Source organism: Chrysemys picta, chromosome 12 (assembly GCF_011386835.1).
Source record: "Chrysemys picta bellii isolate R12L10 chromosome 12, ASM1138683v2, whole genome shotgun sequence".
Classification (NCBI taxonomy): Eukaryota; Metazoa; Chordata; order Testudines; family Emydidae; genus Chrysemys; species Chrysemys picta.
Genome location: NC_088802.1, coordinates 28,574,992 through 28,592,625, shown reverse-complemented (window position 1 = coordinate 28,592,625; position 17,634 = coordinate 28,574,992). Strand labels below are relative to the sequence as shown.

Genomic DNA, 17,634 nt, shown 5'->3' with positions numbered 1-17,634 from the left:
TTGGGTAACGATTTTATTAAGAATTGATATTATTAGACAGGGCTTTGGAGCGGAGCCTAGAGCTGGACAGTGGAGCTGCAAGTTTTTGCCTGGAGCTGGAGCGGAGCCGGAGCACAGCTCCAAAGCCCTGTTATTAGAAAAAATAACTAGGTGAAATTTTTCAGCTGAGTTATACATGATCAAACCTTTGATTTAACATGATACAGTGCAAACCTCAAGTCAATGGACATGTGGCAGAACATGCCCAAAGTGATGAACATACACATGGCAGTGCTAATGGTCTCTCAAAAATGTGTAGATGGCAACTGTTCTCCCTGTCTTGGTGGGTGGAATGGTGCGGGCAGGGCTTGCCATTTGGGGGAGTGAAAGGTGGCTCCCACTGTCCTGTGTCCTCCACAGGCTGCAGGACATGGCTAGGTTGGGGTGCTGGCCATGAACATAGCATCACAATGTTGTTCAGCACAACTATTTGCCCCTTCACCACATCCAGCATCCTTTCCTGCATGTCCTTTCCCTTGTCCACAAGCTCTCTTGAGAGGAGGGGCCATGAGAGTAATTGAAAGTACACCTCTTCAGGCTGCCTTTCTATAGGATGTTATCCTGAAGCTAATTCCCAAGAGGGAGAAGTATCTCATTCAAAAAGGCATTTGACACAATGGGAAGATATGCAGCATTGCTCTTAACCAGGATGGTGATCTTCCCCCTTCCCAGCTGCTGTAGTAGTGAAAGGGAAACACCACCTATATTGCAGCCCTGGGAAGGCTGCATTGCCTTACAAGGTGCATGCCAAAATACAACAGTCCCTCTGCCTTAAATTCTCGTTCACATCTCTTATTACACCTACAGATAAGTATAAAGAACACTGCAAAATAAATAGACTTGTGCAGTTATTGGTCTGAACCCAAGATCTTTACACAATTGCCACAATTGCCTTATTTTGTATGTCTTGATGAAATAGCTATGTAACCTCATTTGTGCCATTTATCTTCATAATATGTTGCCCTGGAATTGAGGGGAATGTTACCCTGGAATTTGATCAAGCTAATTGCAATCTTTGATATAGAAGCATATTATGTTATTGTTAGGAATGTTTTGTTGATAAATATTTTATTGAAGTTAGGTGAGATGATGACCAGTAGGGGTCACAATGAGCTGTGTGTTTTGTAAAAGTCAGTTAAAAAAAGACTAGATAATACAGTGTACTTTGGAATAGTTCTTTGAAGCTATCCTGAGAGACATTTTCCTGACACCATACTCCCAGAGAGAAGTGACCCGCCATCGCTGACCTGCTGCTAATTACTCAATACCATCTCAGATTCTAGGTAATTATTCGGGATGTTCTAAACCTATTGCTTACATCTGTGTGTGCTTAAATCTAATAAATAGTAGTTTTAGATACTTGCTTTAATCTCTCATCAGCTGGAAGCGCTGTGTTCCCATTGATTTATTCCTGACATCGCTTGTAGTGAAACAGTAAAGTTACCACTGCTTTGGGTTCTGAAAACCCAGATTTGGTGAGCCAGCCAGGAGTGATGGAGAGGAGGGGATGATTAATACCAGTAATTTGTTTGTAATAGGGGAGGGGGGCAGTGGAACAGGGTTGTAACCTGTTATTTTCCATGTCATAGCCCGTGAGTTGATCTATGGCCACATTACATTACTGACTCACGGCTCAAGCTCACAGCCTGGTTGGGTAAAGGAACCTCTGGAAAAAAAGCAAAGCTGGAAATGGTTCTGGGTAACAGCTTGGCAGATTTTATACAGGAACATGGGAATGACCCATGGGAGGGTCAGAGGAGGATTTTGACTCATCCTTCTCATTATAATTATGAGATGGATGATCCCCAGGAGCTTCCTTTTCCCTTGGGAACTTCTGGGCAATCCCCATATGGTCCCCCTGCTTGAAACACTGGAAGAGTTGTGGAAATCCCAGCCCATGGCTCCCATAGTGAGCACCTCAGTACAGAAACAGAGGTTGGGAGGAACAGAAGAGTGGATGGAGGTTAGACCCTTTCCCCCGATCAGGTTAGGGCTGCAGGTAAAATCAGTTAGCCTGTTAAACCGGAGCACAGCCTTGGGATGGCTGGCCAGGATAGCTGGCACTCCCAGACTTACTCCAGCAGATGTGGCAACTGTGGTCAGGGAAGGTATGACCCCTGAGGATTTTGCAGGGCATACTTATAGTACCCAGGTAGGGATCCCTCTTGGAGATGATGATATCCAAATGCCTATTCACCTATGACGAGAAGTGTTAGATGCTCTTTTCCCAGGGAAAAGTCTTGTGGTAATATTCCATCAAGAAAAACAACAAGAAAGCTATGTGGCTAAGAAAAAATTGGCATTTAAGTACTCTGGGCTAACTAATCCCCAACATCCTGTGCATGAGTCACATGAATTTAAATGGGCTTTGATTCAAGGGTTTCTCCCCATGATTCGAATAGCTCTGGTGGGTACTGACCCAGAGGAGGTTCTCTGAGGAGACGTTGAAGCTTGGGCTAAGACCCCTTGGCTTAAAAGCCTATAGTTTCTTTCAGGCTAGCTTCTGCCTCCCTTGGATACCTGTAGTGCTTCTAGGGTGGGAGATCAGGGCCTGTAACTAGGATTTCTGCCTCAACTTTACCACATTCTGTTTTATTCTTGGCCCACACCTCCCAGTGTTTCTCTTTTAATTGCCAGAATTTCTGGAGTCCACGTGGGCCAGTCCAGTTCTTCAGATGCTTTAAGGGCCTCTATCCAGTAGCTTGCTGATATCTCCAAGGGTCCTTAAAAGTGACAGTGAGACCTGGAAACTGGTGGTTGATTTTTGACCCCTTAGTCAGGTGACACCACCAATGGCACCTGTAGTGGCTAAGTATCTGGAGGTAATGGCCTCCATTGCAGGAGGGGCCCATGTAGCGAGGCGGTGGGATACCCCACAGCCCCGCTGAGGGCTGAACCTCCCCTAATACCAATGTGGGTGGAGCCACAGGGTCCAGCGCCCGCCCCTCAGAGGTCACGGCCCCGACCCGGAAGTATAAAAGCCCGCCTGCAGAGCTCAGTGGAGCCCAGGCCGGCGAAGAGAGCAGACATCCGTGGCCGAGCTCCCGCTTGGGAAACAGCCACAGGCTGCAACCGGCCTGCTGACTCACCAGGCCGGTCGAGCCTACCTCTCGCCAGTTACCCTGAGGAGGACTGGCCAAGCCTGCCCCGTGCCAGTTACCCTGAGGAGGACTGGCCAAGCCTGCCCTGTGCCAGCTACCCCGAGGAAGAGCTGAGCCTGCCCTTCGCTACCTACCCAGAGGAGCCAATGCTGGTGGAGAGCACCGACGACACTAAGATGGCCCAGGTACCATACGAGGGGGGAGTGTGGAAGTAGCCCGGGGGCAGCCGACCCCAGTCTGGCTGCTGCACTGCCAGAGCCGATGTCAGTGTGTTGCGGCCAGGATCCCCACTGACAGCAGCGAGTTTCCGCCGCTGCTAGGGCCCCGGGCTGGGACGCAGTGGAGTGGGAGGGCCTGCCTCCCCCCTGCCACCGACTCCCCCTTTTCCCCCTGGCCTAGAGAGGCTGAGTACCTGCTTGACTATTGGTTTGCTGCCCCGCCCTGACCTAGGGCCTGGGCTGCCACAAACTGACCAGACCCCTACTTAAAGGTCTGGGTATCTGCTTGAGTATTGGCTTGCTGCCCCGCCCTGACCTAGAGCCTGGGCTGCTACAAACTGACTCAGCCCCTGCCCAAGGGTCTGCGTTTCTGATTGCCTATTTAATTGCTGCCCCGCCCTGACCTAGGGCCTAGCCTGCTATAGACTTTGCCTCAGCCCTTGCTTAAGGGCCTGGGTTCCGACCTCTTGGCTCAGCCCCTGCTTACGGGCCTGAGCCCTAACTGTGTGTCTGTTGTCCCAGACTGCCGCCGGACCTGGATGGACGGCGGACTGTAGCGAGGCGGTGGGATACCCCACAGCCCCGATGAGGGCCGAACCTCAGCCAACATTACTACAGCCCATTTGTTTTCAGTTTTGGATTTGGCCAATGCTTTCCTTGCTATCCCTTTACATCAAGATAGCTATTACAAATATGCTTTTATCTTTCAACGGAAGCAGTTGTATTTTGTCAGGATCCCCATGGGCTGGAACAATGCCCCTATTATTTGTCATGCCCATGTAGTTAAGATGTGGGATGGGATGCCTGAAAGAAACAGTGTGATATATATATTTTTTTGATGATATCCTGATTTGCACTCAGACCAGGGAAGACAATTTTGAAGTATTGGACACTTCAGATTCAGGAAGCTATGTCTAAAGTAAGCCCAAAGAAAGCCCCGTTGTGTTTCCAACAAGTAAATTATCTGGGAGTGGCTTTGGGATGGGAAGGGCATTCCCTTGTGTGACACTGTATGGGATATGGGTGATCATTTATAATATTATTGATGCCAATATTACAAAATTGCAATGAATCTTACAAGATATGCCATGTAAGTATCAGCGGAAAAGTGATGACTTAATAAGTGTGAAAATAATGTTTATATGTATGTATCCTCTTTGTATTGTGAGTTATAAATATGTGTTATATTTGTATATCAAACTTGTGCTGTGTTTCTGGGTGACCACCACAGATAGATGGGCTTCAGCACTATCTAGCCTGGTTGATGGCCCATCGAGGACAATCAGCTGTACAATGAACCCACTGAGAGAAGTCAGGAGCTACGCCTATGAGTCAGCAGGACATGTAGGGACATGTCTGTGGAGAGGTGACTCCAAGTGCTTTTCCATGCCAGTGTGCTGTGAGCTTGTGTTTGGGACAAAGGATGTAGAAGCCACATGGCAAAAGATATAAAAGGCAGCTGCATATTCTCCATTTGGTCTTCAATCCTGCTTCTTATCTCTGGAGTAACTTCTCTACAAACTGAAGCTTTGAACAAAGGACTGACAGACCTATCCAAGCTTTGGGTGTGTTCTAGGGGGACTCTGCAAACTCACCATTGCTGCTAAGAGCCTGATAGGTGGACTCTGAAGTCTTATGTATGTATCTGATTGCTTTGACCATTTAACAACTCTCTTCTCTTTCTTTTCTTTTTATAATAAAACCTTTAGTTTTAGATACTAAAGGATTGGCTGGTAGTGTGGTATTTTGGGTAAGATCCAAACTAGTTTTGATCTGGTCATGTGGCTGGCGCTTTGGGAATCAGAAGAACATTTTGTTTAGTGAACGAAGTTTTAAATAGCTCCTCACCTTACTGGACCTATGTGCTGATTGGGAGTCAGAGAACTGGAATGCAGTAAAGGGGTGCAGTGTGCTTTCTTTTTACAGCTTCTTGATAATCAGTGTGGGGGATCAGGAACACAGCTTGTGACTGGTTGGTGAATCTAACTACAGTGTTAACCACCAGTTTGGGGAGAATTTGCCAAAGGAAGGCCTAGCCACTGTAGCAGCAACAAAGAAAGGAGACCTTGGACAGATGGATTTAATCACCCTTCAAAGTCAGGACCCCAGTCTAGCAGAGCCAATGGCAAGAGGAAAGTCCAGAGAATGGACAGTGTGACAGCATGAATCCAAATTAATCCTAGCCACTAAGACTGGGGAAGAAAGAGACATTTGGGTGGTACCCACAGCATTAAGAACAGAAATGATTTCTCTAGCCCATGGAGGGGGCGGGGGGCATTTGGGAATAGGAATACATTCGCTAGATTGACCACCAGCCCGTGGCTTTCAAACATGAGAAGTGATGTGGAACAGTTTGTAAATAACTGTTTGCCCTGTGCACCCAATAATGCTGATTCTAAAGCAATCAAAGGGCCTCTGGGACACCAGAGAATGAAGGGGCCTTGGGTTTATTTACAACTTGATTACATTGGCCCTTTAGTAAGAATAGCCAGGGGTAATCAGTATCGTTTAGTAATTGTTGATCCATTCACAAAAAGGATTGAAGCTATCTCCACCTGAAATAACACAGCCTGTGTGTGCTGATTGAGCACGTAATAGCCAGGTGGGGTATTCTGAAAGAAATTGATTTGGACCAAGGACTCCATTTCATTGGGGATATTACAAAAGGATTTGTCAAGCATTTGGGATTAAGCAGAGATTGCATATAGCAGGATACCCTCAAAGTTGTTCAAGCCATGTAGAACAGTCTAACCACACTTTAAATGGCTTTGAGAAAAGTAGTGAACCAGCAAGGTAAGGATTGGGATCAGAAACTGCCATTTATTCTTATGGCCATAAGGAGCTCTATGACCTCCCATGGAGTTACCCCAATTGAGGTAATGACTGGAAGAGACGTGCCTTCCAGAACAATGGTGAGTAAATGGGACACTGCCTGATAATCTGCAACCCTGGGTCCTTACAGACCAGTGGATTCAACAGCTGTTAAAAGTTGTTGCTAGTACTCCTAGGCAGGTTGCTATGGCCCTAGGAGCCAACGTTTGAAAAATAGATCAGAGAATGGGTCCAATTTTGAATACCCAGGTGTGGCAGATAAGGGTATGGTTATGGGATGGTGTTCCAAGAAGAAGGATTGCTAGGCAGGGATGGGCTCCACCTAACAAAGAGAGGGAAGAGCATCTTCGCAAGCAGGCTGGCTAACCTAGTGAGGAGGTGTCAGGACTGAGATCCCCACTTTGAACTTTAGGGTACAAATGTAGGGGCCTGCGTGAAAAACTTCTAAGCTTAACTACCAGCTTAGCTCTGGTTCGGCTGCCACCATCAATGGATTCCCTCCCTGGGAAGCCTTGAAAAACCCTCACCAAATCCCTGGTGAAAACAAATCCAAAACCCCTTGGATCTTAAAACAAGGAGAAATTAACCATTCCCCTCCTTCCTCCCACCAACTCCTGGTGAATCAGTTCCAACCCCCCACTGGGATCTACAACAGGGAGAAATTAACCATCCCCCCTCCTTCCTCCCACCAAGTCCTGGTGAATCAAGATCCAAAACCCCTTTGGATCTAAAACAAGGAAAAATCAATCAGGTTCTTAAAAAGAAGGTTTTTAATTAAAGAAAAAGGTAAAAATCATCTCTGTAAAATCAGTATGGAAATTAACCTTACAGGGTAATCAAACTTAAAGAGCTCAGAGGACTCCCCTCTAGTCTCAGGTTCAAAGTACAGCAAACAAAGATAAACACTCTAGTAAAAGGTACATTTACAAGTTGAGAAAAACAAAGGAAAACTAACACGTCTTGCCTGGCTATTTACTTACAAGTTTGAAACAGGAGAGGCTTGTTTAGAAAGATGTGGAGAACCTGGATTGATGTCTGGTCCCTCTCATTCCCGGAGAACGAACACACTCCCAAACAAAGAACACAAACAAAAACCTTTCCCCCCCCCAAGATTTGAAAGTATCTTGTCCCCTTATTGGTCCTTTAGGTCAGATGTCAGCCAGGTTACCTGAGCTTCTTAACCCTTTACAGGGAAAAGGATTTTGGAGTCTCTGGCCAGGAGGGATTTATAGTACTGTACACAGGACAGCTATTACCCTTCCCTTTATAGTTATGACACGCCCCCCAAATCACAGATAGTGTTGGATGTTCGGTTCCACACTGGCTGTGATTTCTTCCTGGAGTTTTAGGAGAAAACAGAGTTAATAAGACACATGTACCTTTAGACATACGACTGATTATATAAAAACTAACAATATGTTTCATTCCAAAAACAATTGTTAACCAGTTAACTCTGGGAAACTTTCCCGGGAGAGTGCATCAGCCACTTTGTTAGAAGCTCCCGAAATGTGTTGTATTTCAAAATCAAAATCTTGGAGAGCTAAACTCCACCGAAGAAGTTTTTTGTTATTTCCCTTGGCGGTATGAAGCCACTGTAGCGCAGCATGGTCTGTTTGTAGTTGGAAACGCCGTCCCCAAACATATGGGCGTAGCTTTTCCATCGCGTACACAATGGCATAGCATTCCTTTTCGCTGATTGACCAATGGCTTTCCCTCTCAGACAGTTTCTTACTGAGAAATACAACAGGATGGAATTCTTGATCCGGTCCTTCCTGCATTAAAACTGCTCCCACGCCTCGCTCGGACGCATCTGTGGTTACTTGGAACGGTTTGTCAAAGTCTGGGGCCCTTAGCACAGGGTCAGACATGAGTGTTGCCTTAAGCTGGTTAAAGGCCTTTTGACACTCATTAGTCCACTGAACTGCATTTGGCTGTTTCTTTTTGGTTAGGTCTGTCAGCGGGGCGGCAATTTGGCTGTAGTGGGGTACAAATCGCCTATAATATCCAGCCAAGCCTAAGAAAGATTGGACCTGTTTCTTAGACTTTGGAACCGGCCACTTTTGGATAGCATCCACTTTGGCCTGTATGGGATTTATAGTTCCTTGACCCACCTGGTGCCCCAGGTAAGTCACTCTGTTTTGGCCTATTTGACACTTTTTAGCCTTAACAGTTAGTCCTGCCTGCTGGATGCGCTCGAAAACTTTTTCCAGGTGCTCCAGGTGCTCTGCCCATGAATCAGAAAAAATGGCCACATCATCGAGGTAGGCAACTGCAGATTCTCCCAATCCCGCTAGGAGACCATCTACAAGTCTTTGGAAGGTGGCGGGTGCATTTCGCAACCCGAAAGGGAGTACGTTGAATTCATACACCCCTGCCTGGGTGACGAAGGCTGACCTTTCCTTAGCGGGTTCATCTAGTGGTACTTGCCAGTACCCCTTGGTTAAGTCTAAAGTAGAGATGAATTGGGCATGTCCCAATTTCTCCAATAGCTCATCTGTGCGTGGCATTGGATAGTTGTCAGGACGAGTTACAGCATTTAGCTTACGGTAGTCCACGCAAAAGCGTATTTCCCCATCTGGTTTGGGAACTAGAACCACTGGAGATGCCCATGCACTCTTAGAGGGGCGGATTATACCCATCTGTAGCATGTCCTGGATCTCCCTTTGTATAGCAGTTTTGGCATGAGGTGACTCCCGGTAGGGTGGGGTTCTAATAGGGTGAGCATTACCTGTGTCAATGGAGTGGTATGCCCGTTCGGTCCATCCTGGAGTGGCTGAGAAAATTGGTGCAAAGCTTGTGCACAGCTCCTTGATCTGCTGTCGCTGCAGACGTCCAAGGGTCATGGAGAGGTTCACCTCTTCCACGCCACCATCCTTTTTTCCTTCGTAGTAGACACCTTCAGGCCACTCCGCGTCATCTGTTTCCTGGGCTGTAAACTGGCAAACGTTTAATTCTCTGGAATAAAAGGGCTTAAGAGAATTAACATGGTATACCTTAGGCTTTATGTTGGAGGTGGGGGAGGCTATGAGATAGTTAACAGCTCCTAGGCGCTCCTGGACCGTGAATGGTCCTTCCCACGACGCTTCCATTTTATGGGCCTGGATTGCCTTTAAGACCATGACTTGGTCTCCTACTTTGAAGGACCGTTCTCTGGAATGTTTATCATACCAGGCCTTTTGCTCTTCCTGAGCATCCTTTAGGTTTTCTTTAGCAAGGGCCAAAGAATGTCGGAGGGTGTTTTGTAGGTTGCTTACAAAGTCTAGAATGTTTGTTCCTGGAGAAGGCGTAAACCCCTCCCATTGCTGCTTCACCAACTGTAATGGCCCCTTAACCTCACGGCCATACACAAGTTCAAATGGTGAAAACCCTAAACTGGGATGTGGTACAGCCCTGTAGGCAAAAAGCAACTGCTGCAACACGAGGTCCCAATCATTGGAGTGTTCATTTACAAATTTACGTATCATGGCCCCCAAAGTTCCATTAAACCTCTCCACCAGGCCATTGGTTTCATGGTGGTAAGGGGTGGCAACCAAGTGATTCACCCCATGAGCTTCCCACAGGCTTTCCATGGTTCCTGCCAGGAAGTTCGTTCCCGAATCTGTAAGGATGTCGGAGGGCCAACCTACCCTGGCAAAAATGTCTGTTAATGCCTGGCACACACTTTTAGCCCTGGTGTTGCTTAAGGGTACTGCTTCCGGCCATCGGGTAGCAAAATCCATGAAAGTCAGTACGTACTGCTTTCCTCTGGGTGTCTTCTTTGGGAAAGGACCCAGAATATCCACAGCTACGCGCTGAAATGGGACCTCAATTATGGGTAGTGGCTGGAGAGGGGCTTTAACCTGGTCTTGGGGCTTTCCCACTCGTTGGCACACCTCACAAGACCGGACATAATTAGCAACGTCCTTGCCCATTCCCTCCCAGTGGAAGGACTTCCCCAACCGGTCCTTGGTTCTGTTCACCCCAGAATGGCCACTGGGATGATCATGGGCTAAGCTCAAGAGCTTTACCCGATACTTAGTGGGAACTACCAACTGCCTTTGAGGATGCCAGTCTTCCTGGTGCCCACCAGAAAGAGTCTCCTTGTATAAAAGTCCTTGTTCTACAACAAACCGGGATCGATTAGAAGAGCTGAGAGGCGGTGGGGTGCTCCGCGCCGCCGCCCAAGCTTTCTGAAGGCTGTCATCTGCTTCCTGCTCGGCCTGGAACTGTTCCCTTGATGCTGGAGACATCAGTTCCTCCTTGGACTGTGGACTGGGGTTTGATCCCTCTGGAAGCGATGCAGGTGCTGGGGCTGTTTCCATTGACTGTGAACCGCTGTCCGCTGGTGCACTATGTGGTATCTCAGGCTCTGGCTGAGCCTCTTGGGTAGGGTTATCTGCTGCTTCTGCCAGTTCAGGCTCGCTGGTGCCCTCTGGCATTGGAGTTGTAGACGGGTTTGCAAGCGCTGGATTCAGGGCTGGCAATGGTTCTGGTGCTGGTTGCGTTGCCAGTTCCGGTTCTGGGACTGGCTTTGGCTGGGTCTCTGGGATTGGATCCACTACGGCTGTTGCAGTCGTTGGCAGAGGATCCAGTTCCACCACCTTTGTCTGGGTCTCCGGTAACACAGACGGGGCCCTGGTGGACGGCTCAGGAACAGGGATGGGGGTGAAAGCTTGCTTAGCCTGGCTGCGGGTGACTATTCCCACCCTCTTGGCTACCTTCACATGGTTGGCCAAATCTTCCCCCAGCAGCATGGGAATGGGATAATTGTCATAGACTGCAAAAGTCCACATTCCTGACCAGCCCTTGTACTGGACATGCAACGTGGCTGTAGGCAAGGTTACAGATTGTGACACGAAGGGTTGAATTGTCACTGTAGCCTCTGGGTTGATGAGTTTGGGGTCCACTAGGGATTGGTGGATAGTTGACACTTGAGCCCCAGTGTCCCTCCACGCGGTAACCTTCCTTCCGCCCACTCTCAAGGTTTCCCTTCGCTCCGAGGGTATGAGAGAGGCATCTGGGTTTGGGGATCTTTGGTGTGATTGGGGTGTAATGAACTGTACTCGGTTGGGGTTCTTGGGGCAGTGAGCCTTTATATGTCCCAGTCCATTACATTTAAAACATCGCCCTGCTAAGGTATCACCGGGACGAGGTTGGTTGGTGGAGACTGGTGTGGTGGGGTGAGAAGGCGTCTGGGGTTTCCCTTGGGATGTGGGTGGGGCCTTGGGTTGTCCCCGGTGGTAAGGTTTTGTTTCGGCTTGCCCCTTCTGATATTCGCTCCAACTGCTACTAGTTTTTTTCTTTTCTGCCACCTCCACCCATTGGGCTCCAATCTCCCCCGCCTCAGTTACAGTTTTGGGCTTCCTATCTAGGATGTACCTTTTTATTTCCTCAGGAACACCCTCTAAAAACTGCTCCATTTTTACTAGGGAAAGCAGATCTTCCAGAGATTTAACATTTGCTCCTGATACCCAGGCATCACAATTTTTGTCAATGTGGTAGGCATGACGGGTAAATGACACATCCGGTTTCCACTTTAGGGCTCTGAACCGCCGACGGGCATGCTCGGGTGTTAGCCCCATTCTGAGTCTGGCCTTGTTTTTAAAAAGTTCATAACTGTTCATGTGTTCCTTAGGCATTTCAGCCGCCACCTCTGCTAAGGGTCCACTGAGCTGCGGCCTCAGCTCTACCATGTACTGGTCTGCAGTGATGCTGTATCCAAGGCAGGCCCTTTCAAAATTTTCTAAGAAGGCCTCAGTATCATCGCCTGCCTTGTAGATGGGGAATTTTCTGGGATGGGAAGTGGTACCTGGAGGGGGGTTGTTAGCATTGGCTGGTGCATCCTGCTTAGCCTTTGCTAGTTCCAGTTCATGCTTCCTTTCTTTTTCTCTCTCCTCCATCTCTTTTTCTTTCAGCTCCATCTCTCTCTTGTGGGCCTCCTCTTTGGCTTTTTCTTCTCTTTCTCTCTGCTCTGTCTCGAGTTTTGTTAATTGAAGCAGTCTCTGATGTTTTCTTTCATTTTCTTCTGCTTCTAGTTTGGCCAGTTCTATTTTGTTAGCTACTTCTTTGGTAGTCATTTTCCTGTTTTCTTGTGCTGGGTAACCCCCTTTGCAGTTGACAAACTGGGAAGCTCTCAGCTCTGGCTGCTGCAGAGTTAACAGTAACTTTCTAACTAGCTACTCCCGAGGATGTAAAAAGAAAAAAAAACAATTCAGCTTGTAAATACCTTTTACCAGTCATTTGCTAATTGAACCCTTCTCTTAACAAAGGACCTGTAAAAAAAAACTTAACACCTCTGCCTTCAGGCAAGGAGAGATAAGATATGCATCTATCTACTTCCAGCTCGGCTTTCCAAGCAGCTAGAAGGAAAAAAAAAATCTCACTGGCTTTTGGGTTTAAAATGATCCCACCGCTGCCACCATGTCAGGACTGAGATCCCCACTTTGAACTTTAGGGTACAAATGTAGGGGCCTGCGTGAAAAACTTCTAAGCTTAACTACCAGCTTAGCTCTGGTTCGGCTGCCACCATCAATGGATTCCCTCCCTGGGAAGCCTTGAAAAACCCTCACCAAATCCCTGGTGAAAACAAATCCAAAACCCCTTGGATCTTAAAACAAGGAGAAATTAACCATTCCCCTCCTTCCTCCCACCAACTCCTGGTGAATCAGTTCCAACCCCCCACTGGGATCTACAACAGGGAGAAATTAACCATCCCCCCTCCTTCCTCCCACCAAGTCCTGGTGAATCAAGATCCAAAACCCCTTTGGATCTAAAACAAGGAAAAATCAATCAGGTTCTTAAAAAGAAGGTTTTTAATTAAAGAAAAAGGTAAAAATCATCTCTGTAAAATCAGTATGGAAATTAACCTTACAGGGTAATCAAACTTAAAGAGCTCAGAGGACTCCCCTCTAGTCTCAGGTTCAAAGTACAGCAAACAAAGATAAACACTCTAGTAAAAGGTACATTTACAAGTTGAGAAAAACAAAGGAAAACTAACACGCCTTGCCTGGCTATTTACTTACAAGTTTGAAACAGGAGAGGCTTGTTTAGAAAGATGTGGAGAACCTGGATTGATGTCTGGTCCCTCTCATTCCCGGAGAACGAACACACTCCCAAACAAAGAACACAAACAAAAACCTTCCCCCCCCCCAAGATTTGAAAGTATCTTGTCCCCTTATTGGTCCTTTAGGTCAGATGTCAGCCAGGTTACCTGAGCTTCTTAACCCTTTACAGGGAAAAGGATTTTGGAGTCTCTGGCCAGGAGGGATTTATAGTACTGTACACAGGACAGCTATTACCCTTCCCTTTATAGTTATGACAGGAGGGCTTTAAACTAGGTTCATGGGGGCGGGGGGGGGAAGGAGACCAAAGCCCTGAAGTAAGTGGGGAAGTGGGATACGAGGAGGAAGCATGAGCAGGAGAGCGCAAGAGGGGAGGACTCCTGCCTCATACTGAGCAAGCAGGATGATCAGCAAGTTATCTTAAGTGCTTATACACAAATGCAAGAAGCCTGGGAAACAAGCAGATAGAACTGGAAATTCTGGCACAACAAGCAATGGCACAAGTAGCTTTGAGCAGGGGGTTGGACTAGTTGACCTCCTGAGTTCCCTTCCAACCCTGATATTCTATGATTCTATGTACAAACTGGTTACAGAGCTCATGATCTAAATCCAGTCGGGGCAGGGCCTGTGAGAATTTGCAAAAAAGCAAATCCCAGTTTATCAGCTAGAAATCCAGTCTGGGAAGAAAGCCACATTGAAATGGTTTCACTCCTCACAGCTGAAATACTGGAAAGGGGATAGCCCTGACCAACTCCAAACAAATTAAAATAATTGCACATGCTGAACCCCAAAAGGGCACTTGGAGCACAGTGAAAAGTTCAAGAGCCCTTTCCCAAGAAGTGGGGGAGGAGAACTCAGGCCTGGCTGGGTCTGAGTACAAGTTAATACATTTAGTTTAAATGTTAATGTATAACTCCCACTATACAGGGCGGGGAGTTTTGTTTTGTATTTTAGATTATTAATTGCATAGATGCTGGAAGATTTTGGAGATGCACAACTGTTTTTGCTGGTGTTTGGATTGTAGATCTGCTCTTTTGGTGGTGTGAATCCAGAACCTGTTGTTTTTGAGGTGTTGGGAGACTTCCCGTGGATGACAGTGGAATGTAAAGTGAACAACACCCTCAACATTACTACTGATCCCAACATGTCGGGAAAATCAATCACCCTTTTAGGCCCCTTGGATGGATATAATCCGACTTCAGTAAAACTGAAAGGCTTGGACTTGGACAAAGTAAATATTAGCATGGGAATGAGAGAAGAAAGGCAATGTATCATGGTTTGGATTGCAAAGGATTTACATTGGCGACTACAGAATCCCTACCACTTCGGTGGCAACATCACCATCTTTATGTATACACAGGTGGGGGAGCAGATTTGTTAGTTGCAGGAATTAAAGGCTACCCAGGTGAAAACGGTTGTCGCTAAGAGTTGACAGGCTGCTCTGTAATTGTACTACACCCAAGTGTGTTGACTTGTGGACAAGAAGACGGGGGGGGGAGGGGAGGAGGGACTACAGATAATGACACCAGGAGGGGAATGGAAAATTCTTTTGCCTTTCCCTTTGAAAGCCCCAGGTTCTCAGGAAATTTATAATAAGGCTAAAGGATGTTTGGATAATAGGGTGGTTAAATGGTGCCTTGGTAAAATGGTTATTAATATGCAGAGGAAATTGCTCTTGCAGATATCCCATGGAATAAAAGGTATAGAAGTGTGGATTTTGGAACCACCTGTAATTAATTTGATTGGTACATACGTGGTTCAAACTAATGTTAACAATCAATTGGTGATTAATCCAATTCACACTGTTACCAGATTTGCCCATTACTTTGAGGTATGCTCATTTATTAGGGTTACTCTTCTGGGGGGAAAGGGGGTTGGTAATTCTATCAATGTACTGCTTGTGTCACTTGTGTTCTCATACGGAGTTCTACTTCTCCCTTCTGCAAGTTCCTCCCAATGGAGCTATCCTGCAAGACCTAGATTCCCCAGTGCTGGGTTCTTCCAACCCTAGAATCAGATGAACACACGCACACACATTAACAGAGCGTGTCTGAGAGGACTGGGTTAATCAGCACTCCCAAGCTGACCCCTTATATGGCTCTTGACTCAGTAGGCTGGATCGAGCAGCACTTCCAAGCTGCCACCCTCATATGCCCCAGGTTCAGCACATCCCTATCCCCACTTTCACCTTACAATTGTTCTGGTAGTAACACACTTGATGAGCAAACCCCACAGGATTTTTGGACGCTGTAGGGATCTTTAGTTTAGGTTCGAGGAGCGTTGCTGCAGAACGAATGGGAAAGCCAAAAATACCCACGAGGGAGGGAGAGAGAGAGAAGCAACCAACTTAACCATGAAAGTTAATTATTGCTAGATAATAACCATACAAGAGGAGCCAAACAAACAAAACAGTTATAATATTAAATCTAACTTAAATTTGATTACAAAAGTCAGGTTTAGAAAACTATAACTGATCACACAAGTCAGGGTCAGAAGGCTATAACTAGAGAGAGATGGGTTCTCACAACTCCAGGAAGCTTGAATCGATTGGGGTTCCCAGGTGGCGGTGGTAGCTGAGACAGGCAGAGCCCCCAGCACAATCAGTCTGGAGAAGATGAAGTCCCAATGGAACTGATGCAAATTTTGGATCCGCGCATCAGAGCACTTACTTGAGCATGGGTGTGATGTTATTGACATAAACTGTGACCGTATAGATCATTGTTGCAACCACTGTTCTATATTTGCAGCAAATATGGTATAAAGGTTGTCGTTGAGGTGTCTATGAAGAGGTTGTAATTTGCTGGTTATGATTATGCTATCTGTATGTGTGTATCATTTTTGTAGTTGAAGTTATGAATGTTGGCTATGTACTTGTATCTCAATGTGTTTTGATTCTAAGTAGCCTCAGTGAAGCATTTGGTCAACTTCTTAAGAATGGGCACTTATTGAGAATAGTCCTATCAAGAAACACTTAACTGACAATGAACTTTGGGAGACGCCAATCTACATCTGAGCTTTCCTGGGAACGTTCAAACTAACATGTAAACAATGGCGTCGGCCTGTAAAGAACTGAGTCATGCATGGACATGTGACTTGCCCATGTGACTCCAAACTCCATCTTGCTGCTGTGAATTCCACAGTAAGACAAAGGGGTGTCCTTCCACAGGCAGAGGATATAAAAGGCCCTGAAAACTCCTCCATTTTGTCTTCAATCCTGCTTCTCACTTCTGGAGAAACTTTGCTACAAACTGAAGCTCTGAACAAAGGACTGAATGAACCATCCCAGCTGTGGATGTACTCCAGAGACTTGATTTGAACCTGCAGTTTATTCCATCCCTGCTACAAGTCTGAACTAAGAACTTTGCCATTACTGTATGTAATTGATTTCATTTAACCAATTTTAGCTCTTATCTATATCTTTTTCCTTTTATGATTTTAGATTCTAAAGGATTGGCAACAGCGTGATTTGTGGGTAAAATCTGATTTGTATGTAAGCGGGGGAATGGTCCCGCTATTGTGGGGAACTTTCCTGGCTTCTGCACTACCCCGGTGAAGTGGGCTAGTGAAAAGATCCGAGTCCTCGCTCCCACTTCCTTTACCCAGAGGACTCCCCTTCCACTCTCCTGTCTGGCAGAGTCCTCATAAACCCCGACAAGGCTGGGCCCAGGATTCCTGGGGGGCTCGACCCCCACCCCTGCGGTGGTCACCCAGGACAGGGGCTAGGGTGTCCCCACTCCGGGGTACTCTCTCTGCACTGGGCACCTCCCTGACCCACTGATCATTTCATACAATTTAAAGCAAATACAAGTTGTTTAATTAACAATTAATTTTAAAAAAGAATAAGGAAAAATGGGAAAGGTTAGAGGAAAACACATCACCCTGCTCTGTGGCAGGGAACATTACAAACAGTGTCCCTGGAACGTCAGGGCAGTTCAGTCTGTTCCTTGTAGGTCCCAGGCCTGCTTCTCAGGCCCTGTCTGTGCTGCAGGGACGCTGTGGGTTGGACACTTGCTCCGGTGGTGGCCACACGCTCTCAGGCTCTAGGTGGCAGGACCCTTCTTCCCAGCGTCGCCCCCGCCCGGTCGGGGTTATGATCCCCCTGCAAGTCTGGCCTACAAGGCCTCTTGGCTGAGGCATCTCCCTGTGCTGGGCCCACTGCCCAGGGTCCCCCTCACTCTCCCCAGCTGCTCACCACACTCGGACTGCACACGGCTCCGGACTGCCCCAGCCCCAGCTCCGGACTGCTCCAGCCTCGGCTCCAGCTCCACTCCGCCTCAGCCCGTCTGCTGCTGCTCTGCCTTCAGCTCCCTGGGCTGCTTCTCTGGCCTCTCTGGCTCCGGTTGCTGCAGCTCTGCCCCCAGGACAGCTCTGCTCTGCAGGCTGCTTCTGTGACTCTGCTCCCAG

The 17,634-nt window shown here is 47.2% G+C and overlaps 1 long non-coding RNA gene across 2 annotated transcripts; it reads left to right on the top strand.

Annotated features, from left to right (window-relative positions):
- The first annotated feature begins 203 nt into the window (after nucleotides 1–203).
- On the top strand, nucleotides 204–16,714 carry LOC135974476 (uncharacterized). Of its 2 annotated transcripts, none has more exons than XR_010591736.1 (3): nucleotides 204–1,322; nucleotides 2,677–4,995; nucleotides 14,255–16,714. It is a non-coding gene; the product is annotated as an uncharacterized LOC135974476 (long non-coding RNA). The 2 variants fall into 2 exon arrangements; XR_010591737.1 differs by having other exon boundaries at nucleotides 216–1,322; nucleotides 4,590–4,995; nucleotides 14,255–16,194.
- Nucleotides 16,715–17,634: the final 920 nt, after the last annotated feature.